Genomic DNA, 12,667 nt, shown 5'->3' with positions numbered 1-12,667 from the left:
GCTAGGAGAGGGAGATGGACAAGTTAGAAAATCAAAATGCATGATGTTGTTACTGAGATTTGTTTTTCCTGAATAAATGTCCTCCAGATTGTTAAAATTCTTTGATTAATTTCCAGAATTCTGAAAATGTTGATATTGACAATTTTGCCAATATTCTCATTGCTTTTATGGAGAAGTTTTCAGTATGCGTTACTCTACATTTCCTATATATATTGTTCCCTAGTATTTTTTAAGTGTGTGATTTAGAATCCAGACTGCTTTGGTGTAAATCAGGCTCTGAAATACCTTATTATATGCCCTTGGGCAAGTTTGTTTTAAACTCAACGTATGAAATTTTCTCACCTGTAACATGTACATAATAGGCATCATAGAGTTGTTATAAGGATTAAATGTAAGAATAATACAGGAAAAGCACATAAATAATGCATCACAAATAAAAATATGATTTATCTATTGTTAGTCTAAACATTGGTTAAGTATACACAACATATAGAATAAATATGTAATCTCTGATATTACTGTTTATTTTTGGTCTTTTGACACATTAGACCATCCTCCTAAACTTTTAGTATCTCTTCTGGACCCTGAATCTTCTACATAAACAGTTACTATGTCCGTCATCTATTTTCCTGACCACACATTTATTAAATGTGCCACCTAGTTTCTTATGTAAATCAATCAATACCCAAATTGAATATGTCAAGAATGAGTAGAACAGTACCTCATAAGAAACGTCCTTCCAGATTGACATTATTCAACATTGGAATTTTAATATTTCATTCAAGAATAGATTATTTCCCCTCTGAAAATTTCTTTCTTAAAAGAAACAAAAAACAACAACAAAACATACAGAAGGATTTGAAATGCTGTGGGAGAATAACTAATACTGTCTAACTTTTCTGTACCAGTAGCACTACCAAAAATGAAACTTAACTCAGGTTAAGAATTAAAAAAATTTTTTAGTGATACCATGTTGTTTCCCTTTGTAAATGTACATATTGAAAATTAGATTAGTTTCATAAAATTTTAGTGTATAAGCCTTTAATTCTTTTTCTATGAGTTTAAAAAATACTCTTTAACCTTAATTAATTAACAATCATGGCAAGGAAAATATCAAACTTATTTAAAGTATGAAATCTTGAGACTCATAGAATATAAGTCACTTATGACTTATCAAAGTTCAGATAACTGGCATAGGGAGCAGCGCCAAGGTGATACTTGAGGTTGTCTGATTCTGAAGGTCTAGGGAAGCTGCCAAGTTTGCAGGTGGAGGCAATTATCAGGTTGCCTGTTTTGTTCTACATTGTTCTCCCTGACTCACTTTTACATTGATATAATCAAACTATTTTCTTATTTAAAACCTCATAATGGGATCTGAGGACAAATTTGTTGAAACACTGAATTTAATGCTTGATGCACAGTTTGTATTTGAAATATGTTTGCTAAATGAAGAAATGGATGAATGAATGAGAATATGGACTTCCATGCCTTTGTCCTCTGACTCTCACTCAAATCTATTTCCATTATCTCCTACATCCCCCTGATTCAGAATGCTTTAACTAAATTAGTTTGTTTTTGCTTAAACAAAATATTCCAAAGTTTCTATTACTCACTTTTTTTTCTCAGCTCACACAAAATGTTACTTTTGTGTTTGTCTTAGTAACAGCTAGACAGTGAGCACCTTAAAAACAGGTATTATAGGGAGATCAGCTTCATGCTTTGTGACCACCTAGAGGGGTGGGATAGGGAGGGTGGGAGGGAGGGAGACGAAAGAGGGAAGAGATATGGGAACATATGTATATGTATAACTGATTCACTTTGTTATAAAGCAGAAACTAACACACCATTGTAAAGCAATTATACTCCAATAAAGATATTAAAAAAACCCAAAAAACAAAACAAAACAGGTATTATTATTATCAATCTTTGTATTATAGCGTTTGTAATATAAAAGATGCTCAATAACTTTTTTTTTAGGTAATGAAAGTTAAATCATTTGTCTAAAGTACCAGCTCTATTTCACAAAATTAATACCTAGTGCATTTAGTTCCCATATGAATAAAAGTATAAAATGTGTTTTAGTCAGTTTGGACTGCTATACAGAATACCATAGACTGGTAGCATAAAAAGAACAGAAATTTGTTTCTCACGGTTCTGAAGGCTTGGAGTCCAAGATCAGGGTGCCAGGATGGCTGAGTTCCAGTGAGTCCTCTTTCCAGTTGTAGGCTGCTGACTTATTGTAATCTCACATGGCTGGGAGCAGAGAGAGGAAGCTGGCTCTCCTGTGACTTTTTATAAGAGCATTAATCCCATGCTTAGGGCTCCACCCTTATGACCTCATCTGATCCTAATTTACTTCCAAAGGCCCCACCTCCTAATAACATCACATTCTTGGGTAGGGTTTCAACATACAAATTGGGACATGGCAAGTGGGGAGGGATACAAACATTCAGTCCAGAAGAAAACTATATATATGATATTATGATATATAATATTTTATTATATGTGATAGTAAACCATATAATATTTATGGTTTTACTTACATTTGTAGTAATTACAGTCTTCATCTGTACACAGTATTGTAATTAATGGTGAGACAATAAAGTTATTAAAATATCAAAATAATTTATATAAACATAATCTGAAAAGTACTAATATACTTACTTTTTACTGAAAGTTTCCAAATTTAATTAAACATTTAAAACTTTTATTTAGTTGCTTATATTGGAGAGCACTTCATCAGTAACCACTTCAAATGCTTAAAGTGCAATATTAATTAGCTATTCCTCACAGAATGCCTCAGTAAATGAGGCTTGCTCTTCCTCTTCTATAAAGTAAGACATGCAACCCTAAGTGGGTTAAGTTCACATGAAACCGTAGCAGCTGGGTTTTTTTTGTTTGTTTGTTTTTTGTAATGGAAGGAGTCTCTTCTAAAATATTTTCTAATAACTTTTTTAAATACATTATTTTAAAAAGAAAACATTCATACAAATGGCTATCTGAGAGACAGGTGCAATGTTCAGTTTAACAGTCATGTGTTAAAAACCTAGTTCTCTACTATTTCATTCTCTTATGTCTGCCAATGTAATTTTACCCATTTTCACATTTTTCTACATGCATAAATAGCGCCTTACTAAATTAGACATGTAAACTTGAGGCTAATTTCTTTCTTTGGGCCTCAGTTTATTTGTTGTATAAAGTTGTATCAATTTTAGAGAGTTGTTAATTTGACTTCATATAAGGTCCTTATCACAGTATTTGACACATATTGGATATTTTCCAATGGGTGAGTTCTTTCCCCTACATCTATTTAGCAATTCTCTATTTATCCATATTTACACTCCAGGGATAGATGCAACAGTGTACCGGTGGCTTGAATAAACCTAATAATGAAAAGTTAACTGGTATAATACAGGTTCTTTGGATAAAGGATTGCTCTTCAAACCACATTTATGCCTGCAAAACATCAACTCATGATCAACTTCATGTGTTTCTCCTTTTGTCAAATGCTTGTATGAATTGCTCTTCCTCAAGTAGCTAAATCCAACCCCAATTCTCTGTGTCTCCTCAGCAGATAATAATTACTATGTCTTTTACAAAAAATGATTCAGGTGCCATAATATAAACTCCAAGAACTTTCCACTCTTCAACTTCAGGTTTTCTATCATTCATCTTTATTCATGCATAGTTATGTTCTAAGCTATTGAGCCCATGTTTGTCTCTTCTCCAGATTAAAAAGAAAATTGCTTGCATTGTCAGTGTGAATATATAAAATATCCTCTGATGAGAAATAATGATTCTATTCCACCAGTCAAGAATATTAAAACAGGAAAAAGTAGGGGTTTTTTTCCAAAGAGTTTTAGTCTGTAACGGAAAGCAAAGTTTCAATAATTTTTTTTTTTTTGCTTAGATATTTTGCTCGCAGTGATATACAGTGATGTTATAACTTGGCTGCTCCCTTTGTTCATGATTTTACCCAGGTAGGACAGATTTATGGCAGAGGTCTGAATTATAAATTAAAGTCTGCCATGGTTAATCTGATAAATGTTCCACAGGGTTGGCACAATCATGTGCTTATAAGAGAAGCAATATTCTCCACTGTGTATGTGTTTGTTCTGTGGAAACCATGACTATGTTCAAAGTCTTAATTGAAAATATATCTAAAATTTAATCATGTGTAAAAGTTGTTTTAAAAACATATTTAGAAAGTACAGTTGAGTTAAATTATAATTCTTTCCATAGGGTGCAAAGCATAGAAAACAAATGCAAATTGGCTAGCAAAAATTGAGGCATGACTAGACTCAAAAATGAAAGGAACCAATAAGTCTGCCTGCCAGTAGTTTTGCAATTCTGACTAGCAGATGATCATTTGGCACCTTAGAACATGGGAATGATTGACTCTACCTGACCAACATTTCATAAATCCTAAACTGGTGCAGGTAGAGGTGGGTAATTACTGCAGCCACCCCAGGGGAAAAGAAGGAGCAGGTGTTAGGCTACCAGCACAGCTCGAGTTTCAACTCATTTCAAATATAAATGTAGCTAGTGGTAGAAGCCAAGAAATTTGGGTCAGTTGAGATTTTTGCCATCACAATTTGGGGGATTATAATTGAATTTTTGCCTCTCTGACCTGATTCTTTCTAATGAATTTCCCATACTGGTAACTTTAAATTTTAACTTTTCCCTAAGCTCTTTGTGTTCTTCTGGAGTCACTGAGTATAGGACTCACATACTGTTTCAGTAACAACTGACAGATTTGTCTTTTGAAAGATTTACTGCATGAGCTTCCTTGACAGAGAGCTGATCACAGAGAAGATACATCTGTCTGTTTCATGGAGTTATTCATGCTCTGTTATTGCTATAGAAGATCTGGAGGAGGAAAGGTAGAGTGAGTGAGTGACTGCAAAGGAAAGTGGGGGTTTTTTAGTGAGTAAGTTAAAATGATGGGAAAGAACCAGAAAGGAAAAGAATGGTCTTTTATTATTTTTTTTCTGTTTAAAAATAACTTAGAAGGAAAAATTTAATAGTCAAATACTCAATGCAATTAATCCTGATTTATTACTCAGAATGACCTATTGTGTTGCTGGATCTAATTAGCCTTCTCCTCTTATTCATAATTATTGATATGTGTGTGCACATTGTGCATTCCTGTAAAGATGTCTCAGTTTTCAAGCACATTGCTTGAATGTATAATTGCTTTACAGTGTTCTATTAGTTTCGGCTGTGTAACAAAGTCAATCAGCTATATGCATACGTGTATCCTCATATCCCCTCCCTCTTGCGTCTCCCTCCCACCCTCCCTATCCCACCCCTCTAGGTAGTCACAAAGCTCCAAGCTGATCTCCCTGTGATATGCGGCTGCTTCCCATTAGCTATATAATTTAAATTTGGTACTGTGTATATGTCAATGCTACTCTCTCACTTCATCCCAGCTTACACTTCCCCCTCCCCATGTCCTCAAGTCCATTCTCTACATCTGCATCTTTATTCCTGTCCTGCCCCTAGGTTCATCAGAACCATTTCTTTTTAAATTCCATATATATATGTGTTAGCATGTGTTAGTATTTGTTTTTCTCTTTCTGATTTACTTCACTCTGTATGACACACTCTAGGTCCATCCACCTCACTACAAAATATCTAGGTCCATCCACCTCACTACAAAATAACTCAATTCCGTTTCCTTTTATGGCTGAGTAATATTCCATTGTACATAAGTGCCACATCTTTTTTATCCATTCATCTCTTGATGGACACTTAGATTGCTTCCATGTCCTGGCTATTGTAAATAGTGCTGGAATGAACATTGTGGTATAGGACTCTTTTTGAAGTATGGTTTTCTCAGGGTATATGCCCAGTACTGGGATTGCTGGGCCATATGGTCATTATATTTTTAGTTTTCTAAGGAACTTCCATACAGTTCTCCATGGTGTCTGTATCAATTTAGATTCACACCAACAATGCAAGAGGGTTCTCTTTTCTCCACACCCTCTCCAGCATTTATTGTTTGTAGATTTTTTATGATGGCCATTCTGGCTGGTGTGAGGTGATACCTCATTGTAGTTTTGATTTTCATTTCTCTAATGATTAGTGATATAGAGCATGCTTTCATGTGTTTATTGTCAATCTGTATATCTTCTTTGGAGAAATACAGGTGTTCTGACCATTGTTGCTCTGGGTTGTTTGTTTTTGGTATTGAGCTGCGTGAGCTACTTGTATATTTTGGAGATTAATCCTTTGTCAGTTGCTTGGTTTGCAAATATTTTCTCCTATTCTGAGTGTTGTCTTTTCATCTTGTTTATGGTTTCCTTTGTTGTGCAAAAGCTTTTATGTTTCATTAGGTCTCATTTGCTTATTTTTGTTTTTATTTCCATTTCTCTAGGAGGTGGGTCAAAAAGAATCTTGCTGTGATTTATGTCAAAGAGTGTTCTTCCTATGTTTTCCTCTAAATGTTTTATAGTGCCTGGCTTTACATTTAGATCTTTAATCCATTTTGAGTTTATTTTTTTATGGTGTTAGAGAGTGTTCTAATTTCATTCTTTTACATGTAGCTGTCCAGTTTTCCCAGCACCACTTATTGAAGAGGCTGTCTTTTCTCTGTTGTATACTCTTGCCTCCTTTATCAAAGATAAGGTGACCATATGTGCATTGGTTTATCTCTGGGCTCTCTATCCTGTTCCACTGATCTATATTTCTGTTTTTGTGCCAGTACCATACTCTCTTGATTACTGTAGCTTTGTAGTATAATCGGAAGTCAGAGAGCCTGATTCCTCCAGCTCCATTTTTCTTTTTCAAGTTTGCTTTGGCTATTCAGGGTATTTTGTGTCTCCATACAAATTGTGAGTTTTTTGTTCTAGTTCCATGAAAAATGCCATTGGCAGTTTGATAGGGATTGCATTGAATCTGTAGATTGCTTTGGGTAGTATAGTCATTTTCTCAATGTTGATTCTTTCAATCCAGGAACATGGTATATCTCTCCATCTGTTTGTATTATTTTTAATGTCTTTCATCAGTGTCTTATAGTTTTCTGCATACAGTTTTTTTGTCTTCTTAGGTAGATTTACACTAGGTATTTTACAGCATCTTTAGGATTCTCTATGTATAGTATCATGTCATCTGCAAACAGTGACAGTTTTACTTCTTCTTTTCCGATTTGGATTCCTTTTATTTCTTTTTCTTCTCTGATTGCTGTGGCTAAAACTTCCAAAACTATGTTGAATAATAGTTATGAGGGTGAGCAACCTTTTCTTGTTCCTGATCTTAGAGGAAATAGTTTCAGTTTTTCACCATTGAGAACGAGGTTGGCTGTGGGTTTGTCATATAAGGCCTTTATTATGTTGAGGTAAGTTCCCTCTATTCCTACTTTCTGGAGGGTTTTTATCATAAATAGGTGTTTAATTTTGTCAAAAGCTTTTTTCTGCATCTACTGAGATTGTCGTATAGTTTTTATCCCCGTTTTTTAATATGGTGTATCCCATTGATTGATTTGCGTATATTGAAGAAACATTGCATTCTTGGGATAAACTCCACTTGATCATGGTGTATGATTCTTTTAATGTGCTGTTGGATTTTGTTTGCTTGTATTTTGTTGAGGAGCTTTGCATGTATGTTCATCAGTGATATTGGCCTGTAGTTTTCCTTTTTTGTGACATCTTTGTCTGGTTTTGGTATCAGGATGATGGTGGCCTCGTAGAATGAGTTTGCGAGTGTTCCTCCCTCTGCTGTATTTTGGAAGAATTTGAAAAGGATAGGTGTTAGCTCTTCTCTAAATGTTTGATAGAATTTGCCTGTGAAGCTATCTGGTCCTGGGCTTTTGTTTGTTGGAAGATTTTTTAATCACAGTTTCAATTTCAGTGCTTGTAATTGGTCTGTTTATATTTTCTAATTCTTCCTGGTTCCATTTTAGAAGGTTTTACTTTTGTAAGAATTTGTCTGTTTCTTCCAGGTTGTCTATTTTATTGGCATATAGTTGATTGTAGTTATCTCTCATTATCCTTTGTATTTCTTCAGTGTCAGTTGTTTCTTCTGCTTTTTCATTGCTAATTCTGTTGATTTGAGTCTTCTCCCTTTTTTTCTTGATGAATCTGGTTAATGGTTTATCAATTTTGTTTATCTTCTCAAAGAACCAGCTTTTAGCTTTATTGATCTTTGTTATTGCTTCCCTCATTTCTTTTTCATTTATTTCTGATCTGATATTTATGATTTCTTTCCTTCTGCTAACTATGGGCATTTTTTGTTCTTCTTTCTCTAATTGCTTTAGGTGTAAGGTTATGTTGTTTATTTTAGCTTATTCTTCTTTCTTGAGGTAGGATTTTATGGCTATACACTTCCTTCTTACAACTTCTTTTGCTACATCTCATAGGTTTTGGGTTGTAGTGTTTTCACTGTCATTTGTTTCTAGGTGTTTTCTGATTTCCTCTTTGATTTCTTTGTTATTTAGTAGCATATCATTTAGCCTCCATATGTTTGCATTTTAGTTTTTTTCATGTAATTGATATCTTGTCTCATAGCATTGTTGTTGGAAAAGATACTTGATATGATTCCAATTTTCTTAAATTTACCAAGACTTGATTTGTGACCCAAGATATGATCTACCCAGGAGAATGTTCCATGAGCACTTTAGAAGAAAGTGTATTCTGTTGTTTTGGAATGGAGTGTCCTATAAATATCAATTAAGTCCAACTTGTTTAATGTGTCATTTAAATCTTGTGTTTCCTATTTATTTTCATTTTGGATGATCTGTCCATTGGAATGGGGTGTTAAAGTCCCCCACTCTGATTGTGTTACTGTTGATTTCCGCTTTTAGGCTGTTAACCTTTGCCTTATGTATTGAGGTGCTCCTAATTTGGGTGCATAAATATTTCAATTGTTATATTTTCTTCTTGCATTGATCCCTTGATCATTATGTAATGCCCTTCTTTGTCTCCTGTGATAGTCTTTATTTTAAAATCTATTTTGTCTGGTATGAGAATTGCTACTACAGCTTTCTTTTGATTTCCATTTTCATGGAATATCTTTTTCCATCCCCTCACTTTCTGTCTGTATTGTCCCTAGGTCTGAAGTGGGTCTCTTGTAGACAGCATATATACGGGTTTGTTTTTGTATCCATTCAGCCAGTCTATCTTTTGTTGGAACATTTAATCCATTTACATTTAAGGTAATTATCTGTATGTACGTTCTATTACCATTTTCTTGTTTTGGGTGTTATTGTAGGTATTTTCCTTCTCTTGTGTTTCCTGCCTAGAGAAGTTTCTTTAGCATTTGTTGTAAAGCTGGTTTCATGGTGCTGAACTCTCTTAGCTTTTGCTTGTCTGTAAAGGTTTTAATTTCTCCATTGAGTCTGAATGAGATCCTTGTTGGGTAGAGTAATCTTGGTTGTAGCTTTTTCCCTTTCATCACTTAAATATGGCCTGCCCACCCTTCTGGCTTGCAGAGTTTCTGCTGAATATTCAAGTCTTAACCTTATGGGGATTCCCATGTATGTTATTTGTTGCTTTTCCCTTGCTGCTTTTAATATTTTTTCTTTGTAATTAATTTTTGATAGTTTGATTAACATGTGTCTCATCATGTTTCTCTTTGGGTTTATCCTTTAGGGGACTCTCTGCACTTCATGGACTTGATTGACTATTTCCTTTCCCATGTTAGGGAAGTTTTCAACTATAATCTCTTCAAATATTTTCTCAGACCCTTGTTTTTGTCTTCTTCTTCTAGGACCTCTATAATCGAATGTTGGTGCATTTATTGTTGTCCCAGTGGTCTCTGTGTCTGTCCTCAATTCTTTTCATTCTTTTTCTTTATTCTTCCCTGGCAGTTATTTCCATCATTTTATTTTCCAGCTCACTTATCCGTTCTTCTGCCTCAGTCATTCTGGTATTCATTCTTTCTAGAGTATTTTTAATTTCATTTACTGTGTTGCTCATCACTGTTTGTTTGCACTTTAGTTCTTCTAGATCCTTGTTAAATGTTTCTTGTATTTTATCCATTCTATTTCTGAGATTTTGGATCATATTTACTCTCATTTCTCTGAATTCTTTTTAGGTAGGTTCCCTATTTCCTCTTCATTTTTAGTCTTGTAGGTTTCTACCTTGTTCCTTCATCTGTAACATATTCTTTTGTTGTTTCAGTTTTTGTTTTTTGATGGGTGGGGCTGTAATTTTGTCTTCCTCATTGTTTGGCCTGAGCCATCCAGCACTGGAGTTTGCAGGCATTTGGATAGACCCAGGTCTTGGTGCCGATATTAGGACCTCTGGGAGGCCTCACTCCAATTAATATTCCCTGGGGTCTTAGGTTCTCTGCTAGTCCAGTGGTTTGGACTCAGAGCTCCCACCACAGTAGCTTGAGCCAACCTCCAGCTGGGAGTAAAGATCCCGCAAGCTGCATGGTGTGGCAGAAAAAAAAAAAGAAAGAAAGAAAGAAAGAAAAAACGTGCAGTACAATATCAAAGAATAAAAATCAAAATAAAATTAGAAAGTTAAAGAAAAATAAAAAATATATCAGGAAAAATAAAAATATAATTTAAACAACTGCAAGAAGGTAAAATATAACCACAACAGAAAAAAGGAAAAAAAGAAAGTGGGGGGTGCAGGGAGCCAACCAAAAGGAGAGAACAATAACAAAGCATAAAGAATAAAATCCAGTTAGAAAAATAAAAGATTTATAAGGAAAAATAAAAATATAAGTGACTGAACAACAATGAATCAAGAAGGTAAAACTGAATCCCAATCTAAAAGAGGAAAAAAGAACCAAAAGAAAAAAGAAAAAGCCTTGGCTATGGGGATGGAGTTTATTGGTGGTGGAACTTAAGCAGAGGTGGGGTTTAGGGTGAAGCAGGACCTATGCGGGTGGGGGGGTGACATTTGAGTGTGGGGCGGGGCCTCTGCTTAGGACATGCACAGAAGGGGAGTGGCAGCACAATGCAAGGAGGGCCTCTGGAGTGTGGAGGTCTGGAGTTTGGAGGTAGGGCCTTGAGTGAGGGTGTGTGGGTGGCATTTAGTCCCAGCACATTGGAGGGGGTCTCAGAGGGTGTCTCTGAGTGTAGAGGTAGGGCCCTGGGTGGGGGTATAGGGATGTGGCTTGGGATCTGTGCAGCAGGAGGGAGCCTCCAAGGGCAGAGGATTAGTCCCGGGAACCCAACAGGCTCCGGGGTGCCTAAGCGGACAGGGAAAAGGCTGGACGCATTCCCTTCTGTTCTTTTGCACCCTTCTCCCACAGACTCCCCCAGGGTCTCTCCCATCCTCGCTGGACCCTTAACCTTGGGTGGGTCCCACTGGGTGTAGGAACTCTTCCCCACCCCCAGCCTCCCCTCAGGGGTGCTGGTCCTGGAGGTTCGGCCTTTACTTTTGTTCCCTGTTTACTCCCTCCCACTCCTTCAGGATACACACCTCTTGGAGGAGGCCTTGGTAGGCAGAGGATCAGGCCCTGGACCTCAGCAGGCTCCTGGGGGCCCAAGTGGGCAGAGGAAACCTGGCCACACTCCATTTTGATCCTCTGTCCTCCCAGTGGTCCCCCAATTTCCTCCTTTGGGTGTGGGATCCCTTCTTCTCCCCCAGTCACCCCTCAGGGGCGCCAATTCCCTCCTGCCTCCACTTATCCTCCCCCTTCACTCCCCCCATGCCCCATATCCTACCTGGTAGCTGGTGCTTCCTCCCATCCCCTTAGGTGTCCGTGATCCGCCACCGGTGCCTGGTAGGTGTCCTAATTGTGAGGAGACGCAAATTCCACCTCCTCCTAGTCTGCCTGCCATCTTGATTCTGCCCCCCTCTCATTCCATGTTTTAAAATTGTTGCTTTATCTTCCAACTACCAGAGGTCTAATCTGTTATATTACTTAGATGACTGCCTGGCATTAATTTATGTATGAAAATTACTCTGCTTGAGTTGTATAAATTTTCCCTTAGCATTATTTTATGTATCTATCAGGTTCTATTATGATTAAGGCTAACATAGTCCCTTTTTTTAAATGTAGCATATATTAGACAGAACTTAAATAGCCTAATTCATTTTTCATACATAATTTATAACTTCCAAATTCTAATTTATTACTTTCAATTTCTGTGATCTTTTATGGAACACAATTGCCAATCAAGAGGAGATTCCAAGAATAGAAAAATAATGAAACTTAAAGAAGTCCCTGGAAGTTTTAATACATGAAATTTCCTAATTTTATATATAATTATCAATATATTGACATGTGCATTTTCTGGGAATGTATTTAAAATTTAACAGGGAGTGTTTTCAGAAATTTTGTTATTGCATAGTAACCTAACCACAAGTATTTGTGTTATGTAAACTTTAATTTCAGTCTTGCCTCCTTCACTTATAAGTGTGTAATCTTGAGAACTTGAATCAGTTCTCTGAGGGTCCATTTATTCCTCCATAAAATGATGATAATACTTAGTTTAGAGTGTGAGATGCTGTGTACAAATACCTAGCAATATACTGTGTAAATGGTGGTTGCTTAATAAATTACCTTTTTATTATTTGACTGTTTCAAGTTTTCTCTACTATTATTTAAACGCTGTTTATATATTTTATTCTCAATGGATCTGGAAAAATTACCTTATCATTCCCCACAATAACCCGTTCATGTCCACTGATCAAACTCGAGCTCACCTTGTGACTCCTCTTCAGCCACGACTGTTTCTTTACTTTTAATTTTTGTCATTGGTCTC

Source organism: Grampus griseus, assembly GCF_964374135.1.
Source record: "Grampus griseus genome assembly, chromosome: 5".
Taxonomy (NCBI): Eukaryota; Metazoa; Chordata; class Mammalia; order Artiodactyla; family Delphinidae; genus Grampus; species Grampus griseus.
The sequence above is the reverse complement of the archived record's forward strand: the minus strand, read 5'-3'. Positions refer to the sequence as shown.